This window comes from Mus caroli, chromosome 2, assembly GCF_900094665.2.
Source record: "Mus caroli chromosome 2, CAROLI_EIJ_v1.1, whole genome shotgun sequence".
Taxonomy (NCBI): Eukaryota; Metazoa; Chordata; class Mammalia; order Rodentia; family Muridae; genus Mus; species Mus caroli.
The window spans coordinates 128810562-128820882 of record NC_034571.1 but is presented as its reverse complement, the minus strand read 5'-3'; the positions used below and the strand labels follow the sequence as shown (position 1 = coordinate 128820882).

Here is a 10321-nt window from a genome sequence, read left to right as displayed (position 1 = left end):
ATGGAAGTGTAAGCCAAATAAACCCTTTCCTCCCCAACTTGCTTCTTGGTCATGGTGTTTGTGCAGGAATAGAAACCCTGACTAAGACAATAGTGGAACCAGTTATGTTTTCTGAGCATGTGAGCAAGCCTTCTTCTAAGCAGAAAGTTGCTGATCAGTCCCATTATGTCCTTGGCTCTATTGTCCAAGGAGCATGTCTTGCCATGCTAATCATTAGTGTAGCATCCAGGGTTTACAGCTGGGTGATGACTACTTTTCTCCTCTGGTAGCATACATAACATCTTTTTCAGGGCTAGCTAGTAGGGATGAAGCGTCTAGATGAGTACCAGTTTGGTTTCTTCATGTTCTATGACTCAAGTATATGATCTCTTTAGGAATGTGGTCTTATACTCAAGCTATAACCAAGAGTAATGACAAAAGCCTGCAGTGCTTAGAGATCAATGTGAGCTCACTGACCAACAGCTGCAAAAGAGAAAAAACTTTCTAGAATTAAGCTTTTTACTTACTATGGTTTCTAGTAGGAGCATTTCCTCCCTATTATAGGCCAATCCTATTTTAACTCTTTATGCCTTTATATGTACAAATATTTCATATTTCCTCTCTCTACAGATGTTAGCTTTGAATCTTCATGTATTCAAACTTCATTTGGGAAACCTATAGAGATCAAGAAATTAATATGTGTCCACTGTTGAGAAAGCTTTTAAGAAGGTATAAATTGCAGTAAGGATTTGATGAGAATAATGAGACAGGAAGGGTTAGATCTGGTCAAGAATGAGTGGGTAAAAGAAGGAATAAGGGGAATAATAATTAACACTAGAGAGCTTTTGAAAAATTCATGTGGAAACTTACTATAAAAGCTTCCTGGACGTACGTTTATATAAGAAGAGGTTAGACAATGGTCCAGTGTTGTCATCAGAGTCTCACTTTAGTCATGAGGCTTAAAAGCAAATCACTAATTAGTTGTCAGGGGTGGGGTTAAAGATCAACTCTCCTCCTACAATACTGTTTGAGATGCTGAAGGGGACAGGAAAGGAGCAAAGATTGTCTAATAGCTTGACCTCAGCTCTGCCCATCTTGTCTTGCTCCAGTCTCATCTGCAGTATGGCCTTTGTCAGATAAGTCCCTCCTCCCATGCATTCTGAGATCATAGCACACATTCATAGCCCTATTTACAATTGTTGCTATTATTAATATAAAATGGGAATAACAAAATTCATTCTGTTAATTCCTTTTCAACACACTGTTCACTGAGACTTAGTACATTCATATTTTTTATACAGCCATCATTACCACCTATGGTAGACATCTTAAAATCTGCTACAGGTTTGTCAAAAAGCCAAAATCTATGAGTCTATCTCCGATCAAATCCCTTTTCTCAGTTCTTGTCATCCTTAACTCCACTCACAGAGACCCTCCCTCATGAACCCTTCCCTTCTCCTCTGAGAAGATGAGCATACTTCACCCTCGAACATCAAGTCTCTTCAAGGTTAGGTACATCTCCCACTGAGGCCAGACAAGGCAGCCCTGTTGAGAAACAGATTCCACAGTCAGGTCACAGCTTGAGGGACAACCACCTATCCAGTTGTTGGAAGATCCATATGGAAATTGAGCTTCACTTCTGCTACAAACGTGCTAGGGACCTCTGTCCAGCCTGTATGCTTTTTAGTTGGTGGCTCAGTCTCTGAGAGCTCCCAAGGGTCCATGTTAGTTGACTCTCTTGGTCTTCCTGTGGAGTTCCTATCCCCTTCAGGGTCTGCAATTCTTCCCCAAAGTCTTCCATACGGGTCTCTTACCTCAGACCAATGTTTAGCTGTGGGTCTCTGCTTCTACTTCAGTCAGCTGCTGGATAGAGAGATTCTCAGAGGACAGTTATGCTAGGCTCCTATCTGTAAACATAACAAAGTATCATTGTCAGGAATTGGTACTTGCCCATGGGATGGATCTCAAGTTGGTCATTCCTTCAGTCTCTGCTCCATCTTTGTCCCTACATTTCTTTTAGACAGTACAATTTTGAGTAGAAAATTGGGTGGGTTGGTGTCCTTATCCCTCTACTGGGGGTCCTGCCTGACTATAAGAGGTGGCCTCTTTAGGTTCCATATACCCACTGTTATGTATCTTCACTAAGGCCACCCACATCGACTTCTGGAACCTCTCCCATCTCAGGTCTCTGGGACTTCCTAGAAATCCTCCCTCCTCCCCCAACCCCAGCAGCTTCAGATTTCCATTCATTCTCCTAGTCTTCTGGCCCTCTCTCCTGTCCCTCCCCACACCTGATCCTGACCTCCCCATTACCTTCCCCATTCTTTCTCCTACCCAGTTCCATCCCATCCTCTGCCTCCTATGACTATTTTATTCCCCCTTCTAAGTGAGATTAAAGCATCCTCACTTGGGATTTCCTTCTTGTTTAGCTTCTTTAGGTCTGTGGGGTGTATCCTCTACTTTATGACTACTATCTACTTGTCAGTGAGTACATACCATGCATTTCCTTTTGTGTCTGGGTTTCCTCACTTAGGATGATATTTTCTAGTTCCATCCATTGGCCTGCAAAATTCATGATGTACTTGTTTTTAATAGCTGAATAATATTCTACTGTGTAAATGAACCATGTTTTCTATATCCATTCTTCAGTTGAGGGACATCTACGTTTTTTTTTTCAGTTTCTGGCTATTATGAGTAAAGCTTCTATCAACAACATACAACATAGTATGTGTCATTGTGATATGGTGGAACATCTTTTTTGGTATATTCCCAGGATCCGTATAGCTGAGTCTTCAGGTAGAACTATTTACAATTTTCTGCAATGGAGGAGTATTCTTTCTCTACATCATCTCCAGCATGTTCTGTCACTTGAGGTTTTGATCTTAGTCATTCTTATTGGTGTAAGATGGAATCTCAGGATCATTTTAATTGCATTTCCCAGATGACTAGGGAGTAAATTTTCTAAGTAATAATTTATATTTACTATAAAATACTTCAGAAAAAATAGGTGGTCTGCAAAGTATATGAAATATAACAGTTGCAGACCCACCCACTGACAATTTCCAGTTCTTTCTGGTTTACCATGATATTTCTTTGTGTATTACCAATTAATTTTCCAGGTTTTTACATACAGACACTCATCGAATGACTAGACAGAATTTCATGTTATCCAATGATGCAATGCCCAGGTCATTTGCATCTCAAACAATAAACCAGACAGGATGCAGAATAGTACTAGTGAAACATACTTACTAGCAGTGAGAGTAAAAGTGTAGCTCATATTCCACAGGCTCAACAAATACATGCCCCAAGAACACCAGGCTCCTTTTTTGGGGGGTGGGGGGTGGGGTATGAGTCTAAGCAGAGGAATAAGCCAATCAATAGAGGCAGCCATGGGATAAGCCCTTGCATTGACTGACAGGTAGGCTGTTATACATTTGTGGATGATCTGCTTGTGTCTAAGCAATATCTTCCATAACTTTGAGCACATGTAAACTCCATTAGACATGTATGAGATGGTAGGCATGGATTGTTTCCTAATGGGTACCTCAAGGACAGATCTGAATTCATTATGTTTGCATCCAATACCTGTTCAGGTCAAACTTGTGTGTTGCTCTTCCCAGCAGGAGTACTTGGTAGAGAAGTGCTCTATTATACTGTTCTATGGGGACGTGGCAGACACATTTTTTTAAAGGGGAGTTGCATCAGATAACTGGGGTCGACTTAACATACACACACATACACACACACACACACTTCATATATATTCTAAATAACACTTATTAAACACCTTTATTATTTAATTTTCTGCTATTGTGCCTAATAATTTAGCCTTATTATACAATCTTTTAATTGCCTATTTATCTAAATAGCATATTCCTATTTTTTTTTATCTCAATATAAGGCTCACTTGCTTTGTAATTCTCATTGGTAGGGACTATTTCAAATGTTTTCTTTTTCAAAGTTTCTTCTTTTATTCCTAATTGCTTGTAAAAAATAATCCCTTATTTTTCAAAGCACTTTTATCTTCCAACATGATATGTATTTTGTTGAATTTTTATCTCCAAATTGTGAAGTCTAGTGGTATTTCAGAGGGTCCCTTTCCCCATGACTGTGTATCCTATGCTTGATCCATATATAATTAATTATTGAGTTTGCCTAAAGGCCATTTTAAGCGAACCTAATTTAGTAGCGAGAAGAATACAGTGCTTTGCAGTCTGCTGGTCAAAAGCAACACTTCAGAGGCAGGTGTGAAGTGAGGAAGGCTTAGATGGGAATTAAATTTTGCTTCTCCTAAGCAGACACCCTAGACAAATTAAGTTACTTGATCTTCATAAGCCTCATGACATGCTTGTAAATGAAGGATGTATGTCATAGAATTGTCAGAATCAGTCACAATTGACTGTTTTTTATTCTTTTCCTGTATTAAATCATAGCCATGGATATGATCCATAAGTCCTCTCATCAAGACATCAAATGTGGATGTAATCTTGAAGTTGCTGGCCAAGGTTTATTGTGAGTGTGGCATCAGGCACACCAGACATTCACAACCCTAACAGTCATGAACACCTCAGAAAAGAGTCACATGCTGTACTGGCTAGTTTTGTGTCAACTGACACAGCTGGAGTTATCACAGAGAAAGGAGCTTCAGTTGAGGAAATGCCTCCATGAGATCCAACTGTAAGGCAGTTTCTCAATTAGTGATCAAGGGGGAAAGGCCCGTTGTGGGTGGGACCATCTCTGGGCTGGTAGTCTTGGGTTCTGTAAGAGAGCAGGCTGAGCAAGCCAGGGAAAGCAAGCCAGTAAAGAACATCCCTCCATGGCCTCTGCATCACCTTCTGCTTCCTGACCTGCTTGAGTTCCAGTCCTGACTTCCTTTGGTGATGAACAGCAGTATGGAAGTGTAAGCTAAATAAACCCTTTCCTCTTCAACTTGCTTCTTGGTCATGATGTTTGTGCAGAAATAGAAACCCTGACTAAGACACATGCCTTGATGGCTACTCTTGATTTTTCAACTTGATGGGATTTCGAGTCACCATAAAAACTAGCCTATGGGCATGTCTATAATGGAATTCCTAGACTGCATTAATTGAGATGAAAATCACCACTTTAAATATGACAGAGACATTCCGTGAGTGAGGGTCCCACACTGAATAGAACAACAATGAATGAGCAATAGCTTCCATTCCTCTCCTTGCTTTTTGACTGTAGACACAAAATGAGCAGCTTCCTCGTGATGCTGTTGGCAAAACTTCCCTGCCATTATATACTGTGCTCTGACACTATAAACCAAAATAAACCCTCCTCTCTTAGGTCACTTTTATCAGTGTCTTTTCTCTTATACTCAAGAAAATTAACTAATGCACTTAACAGGCAATTTTATGTCCTTTCTGGCCATCTCTCTGTTGCATGATGCTTTAGGACAGCAGGATACTATCTCCATTTTTCACCTGGATGAAATAAGTAATGGCTACTGTTGAGAGAATATCACTGTAAATCTTCGAGATTCTATTTAGCTGAATGAGAATTTCTTTAGGATTTAGAACCATTTGTCCTTTTTTCAACTTTTTGCTTTTCTTCTTCTGAAATTCTTTATTGTTATTGTTATTTTGTTTTGTCTGGTCTTGATTTTGTTTTAATGGTTTGTTGGTTCATTTGAAAGATGTCTCACTATGCCAAACACTATGACCTTAAAGCTGAGACAATCCATCTACAACTGCTTCCTTGGTGTTGGTATTTCAGGCATATGCTATCATGCACAACTGTTTCCTTTTTAAACATGGTCTTACTAGTCATGTAGATCTGTGGCTAATACTCTTTAAAGGATGGTGTACAGGATCACAGGTTCTGTAGACTTAAGTTACTTCAGCCACAGTTTTCCTCTCCACCATTCCCTATGTACAGTGCTAATTCATTCCTATTTCTTTTTATATGCATTCACTTGAGTGGCACGGTAGCTTCTGAAAATTCACAAATAAAGAGAAATGGCAAGATATCTCTGTTCTATTTCTAAAAAAAAATATTTGGTCTAGCATTTTTATTGCTTGTTCAGGTATAAATGTGAGCAAACAAACTCTTCCCAAATGACTTTTTCTTTCTTTTTTAAAATTATGGAAATGAATGTCTACTAAAATGTCACGTTGACATAGCCAATGAAAGGCGATATTATCTTTTTGAATATGTTATCTGTTCAGCAAGCCAGACGGTGGTTTATAGAGCCACTAATTTGTAATGTTTTTCGACTGAAAATTCTCCAAGCAGTCAACTACCTAGGTCATGGTATCACAATTAAGACTCTTTTGCATTAAGGCAATTGTGGGGTGGCTGATGTAGCCTCCCAGATTGGACATTGTTATTTGAAACCTTGGAGCATCAAAAACTGAAAAGAAAATGATGAGATGATGGAGATGCAAGACCGGAGGTGATGGGTGTTTCTTATTAGCTTCTGTCTATGTAACAATCAGCTTCCAAAAATAATGGCTCAAAGGATTTGTGTCCTGATTTGATAGGTTAGAAACTGGGGATGCAGTTCATCCAGTAGTTTTCCTGCTGATGGTCTCTTTCATGCAAGGAACATCTTCATCCAATAAGCAGCTCTGCTGCTAGGGATTAGCTTGGATTGGCTGGTATAACAAATGACCTGGTGCAACAATGTGATAGCATGGCATTTTTTCTTATGTAAACCTTGGGTTCTGAAATCAGCAAGAGGGCAAACCCTGATGATCAGCACATGGCATGCTTGTATTATGTTTTTGTCCCACAGATTACAGCAAATTATATATCCAAATCTAAAGTCAGTGTGAGAGAGGCCACACTGCCGGCTGTTCCTGCAATGGCCTTCCTCTCCTTGTCCCTTCTCTTCCTTACATTTCCAATTCCACGTGCCCACCTTTTAAGATCATCAGACTTATGTTTATTGACCCACGTACAGGAAAGTACTCGAAGAATTTCCTTTTCTTATTGCTTCATTTCATTTTAGTTTTGAGACATGGTCTCACTCTGTAGCTCAGACTGAACATGAACTTATGACTTAGCCCAGAGCAGACTTGAATTTGGGGCATTCTTTCTACCCCAACCTTCCAAGTGTTGTGATTACAGGCAAGAAACATAAAGCCCAGCTAACTTTTAAATTACCTTTTCAAGGTCAAAATAAGATCAGCAATGTGTCGTAATTATTGTCATCTTTTATCAATGTCCAGATTATTCTGAAGTAAAATCCATCAAAAAGAGTAGGGCTTTTCTATGTTCTTCACATCTTTTTCCCTATGGTCAAATACCAGAGAAAAACACTGGAAAGAAGGCAAGGTTTATTATGGCTCACAGGTTCAGGGGATTCAGTCCATGGTTACTAAATCTCATCACATTGAGTCTGGAATGAAAAGTAACATATCAAGGTTCAGGGCCATGAGTGTGGGAGAAAGAAGGGAGTGGAAGAGAACCTGTGTCCCACCAGAGTTCCTGTGCTCTGGGCAGGCGGACACAGGAGGACTGCTCCGAGTTTTCCTCAGGGCCCTGGGTGGGTGTCTGGCTATGTAAAGCCACTGACCCCACTTGGCGGGTGGTGAACAAGGGGCAGCCCTAGATACCAGGTTCCCAGCCTCTGGCATCCCACACTGGATACCACAGAGGAGCTGAGAACAGAATAGGGGCCCTGGGGCAGCACTGGGCCCTGGGGCCGAAGGGAGGAGAGGGCAGGGGGAGAGGGGGTGCTATATGGTTTCCACATGGGTGAGAGTGCTTGGTCCATGGCTGGAGCACAGAATTGCCTTCTGGGAGGAGGTTAGACGTTAGGAGAAAACCCATCCCATCATTCAAGCAAGGCAGGCCTTGATGATTAGAGACTGTCTACAGTTTTAGGGCTTTATTGTAGAAAGGCAGGGGCAAAGAGAGAAGGTAGAGAGAGGCCGGCCATGGCCACGTGGAGAGAGGGGGGAGGGGAAAGAGAGAAGGAGGGCTAGAGAGTAAGAAAGGTGAGGGCTTAAAGAGAGCTAGGAGGGGTCAAGCAGCCCCTCTTATAGTGGGCTGGGCTATCAGGTAACTGTGGGGAGGGAGTGTAGCCAGAATGCCAGAAGCTTGGATCATTGTCTTCGTGACTGATGGTCACAGAATTATGGAGTTGGGGGCTCTGTGGTTTTAGGCACCTGATTCTGGAAAGGTGGCTCACCTTCCCTTGAAGAGTTTTGTACTGGGTCACCAGAACAAGCCCCATTCAACCAAAATAGGCTGCCTATCACCGTTCTGCATCAAGGAATACAACTTCTCCCTGTGGGCCATAAAACAAAGGCCAAAGTTAGAGTTAAAATATGCCCATCAAATATTTGCATGCCACAACATGTCCCACCTCCAAAATGCCCTGTTCAGCACCTTTATAAGCTAATCACCTCTCAATAGTACCATCCTCTGGAAAACAAACTTTCAACAGTTGAGCCTTTGGGGGCATTTCAGAGCCAACCTTTAACAGATGAGAGGCAGTTTGGACTGTGAATGATCAGATGTCTGTAACAGAATGTTTATGCAGACATAGGATGAGGTATGCACTTGAAAGAGCTGGAAGGCAGAAAACAAAAGGCCTGAAAAGTAGCAATATATGATGAAAAGAAGGATGAAGGTTTGATAAAAGAAGAGAAATAGAATATGGTGAAGGAAAGAAACAAATGAAGGTATTAATATCCACAAAGCTCTGTCCACAAAAGCAATAGTCACTGAAATTACCTGCTATAGTGCTTGAACCCAAACAGCATCCAAGCAAGCTAGGTTGAGCCATGCATCTTCAACAAGACAATCAAGCAAACAACTGAGAAAAAGCAGGAAAAAAGGGATAATTGGTCAATGTCATCACATTAGGACAAAGGGCTAAGAGGTCCAGTGACCTCCCAGCTCTGTCTTCCAGTGTTAGTATAGAGCTTAGGTTTAAATAGAGGACAAGAGGTCTGTCAAGATAACTGTTCCAGGCCAAGGTGTGTTCCTGCTAACAGCAATGTCTGCACCATGGTCCAGTTCCTCCTGCAAAGTGTTCTGGCACACTCTCAGCACTGTGTGAAATCCTTTTCTGTGAGACAAACTCCCCTCTGGTCAGCACCAGGTTTCAGCTTTTTTCTTCTCCCAGCATGGGATTTCTGGGGCACAAATGTTTCTCATTAGAATATCTTCAATCCTGCCAGAATGGTTATACTAAGGTCTTCCTGACAAAGAAAGCAAAATGTCTAAGCCCCAAAATAAGCTGGTAAGCTTGTATAAGCTCCACAGCAATTCGTGGAAGGATTCCCAACGTGACTTTTATCTTACTCATAGGCGAGTATCCCTGGTCAAAAAAAGGCACACACCTAAAATACTCCCATGTAATGTGTGACAACCCAATGTTGAAAGCCAAGTTACATCACAAGTTTTCAGAACCTTAAAGCACAGCTTCATCACTTACTGTAGCTAGTACTTACAGGACCTACTTTGGCCTGGTGGTTTTGTAAGTATTTGACAAGTATTTAGTTCTACTTATCATAATTGCTCTATATGCTGAGTAATTAATAGCTTCTTTTTCATGCTGATATATATGTTATTTTGTCATATATGTGTTCTGAATTTTGAGTGCATGCCAACTTTGAGGTGCTTTTCCTTGGAAATAGGTCAGCTTTTGCTTCAGTAATGTTTTGTGATAAACAAGTGAAATCTAACTCTAACCCTTCATATGTTACATTTACACAATGATCAGCCGTGGCTAACATTGACTCGGTTCAGATTGTCTGGTCTTGACTCCAGAGTAGACTTATACATCTGCTACATATATTGATTCTTCTAAAACTGAGGATGAAGATGAAGTATAATCTACCTAAGTAATCTTCATGGCAAGTATATTGGGATTGGGGCTTGCAGAGACTCTAAACACCCCCATCCTAGACTGGCTTATTGTCCAGATCATTGGTCAGTGTAGGTCACATGAGATAAATTCAGTATCAATGTAACAAGCCCCTGTATTCCACAGGGATCATTCAAGACAATAACAAATATTTAGAATGAAATTACATAATCTATACAGCTTGACAATCAAACTTCTTTTTTTTCCCATTTTTATTAGGTATTTAGCTCATTTACATTTCCAATGCTATACCAAAAGTCCCCCATACCCACCCCCCTCCCCTACCCACCCTCTCCCCCTTTTTGGCCCTGGCGTTCCCCTGTACTGGGGCATATAAAGTTTGCAAGTCCAATGGGCCTCTCTTTCAAGTGATGGCCTATTAGGCCATCTTTTGATACATATGCAGCTAGAGACAAGAGTTCTGGGGTACTGGTTAGTTCATATTGTTGTTCCACCTATAGGGTTGCAGTTCCCTTTAATTCCTTGGGTGCT

The 10321-nt window shown here is 40.9% G+C and overlaps 1 protein-coding gene across 7 annotated transcripts in view; it reads left to right on the top strand.

Annotated features, from left to right (window-relative positions):
- The window catches only part of Pak5 (p21 (RAC1) activated kinase 5), a 303671-nt gene that overhangs the window by 204250 nt on the left and 89100 nt on the right, over positions 1–10321 (top strand). The gene's annotated exons all lie outside the window — the stretch shown is intronic.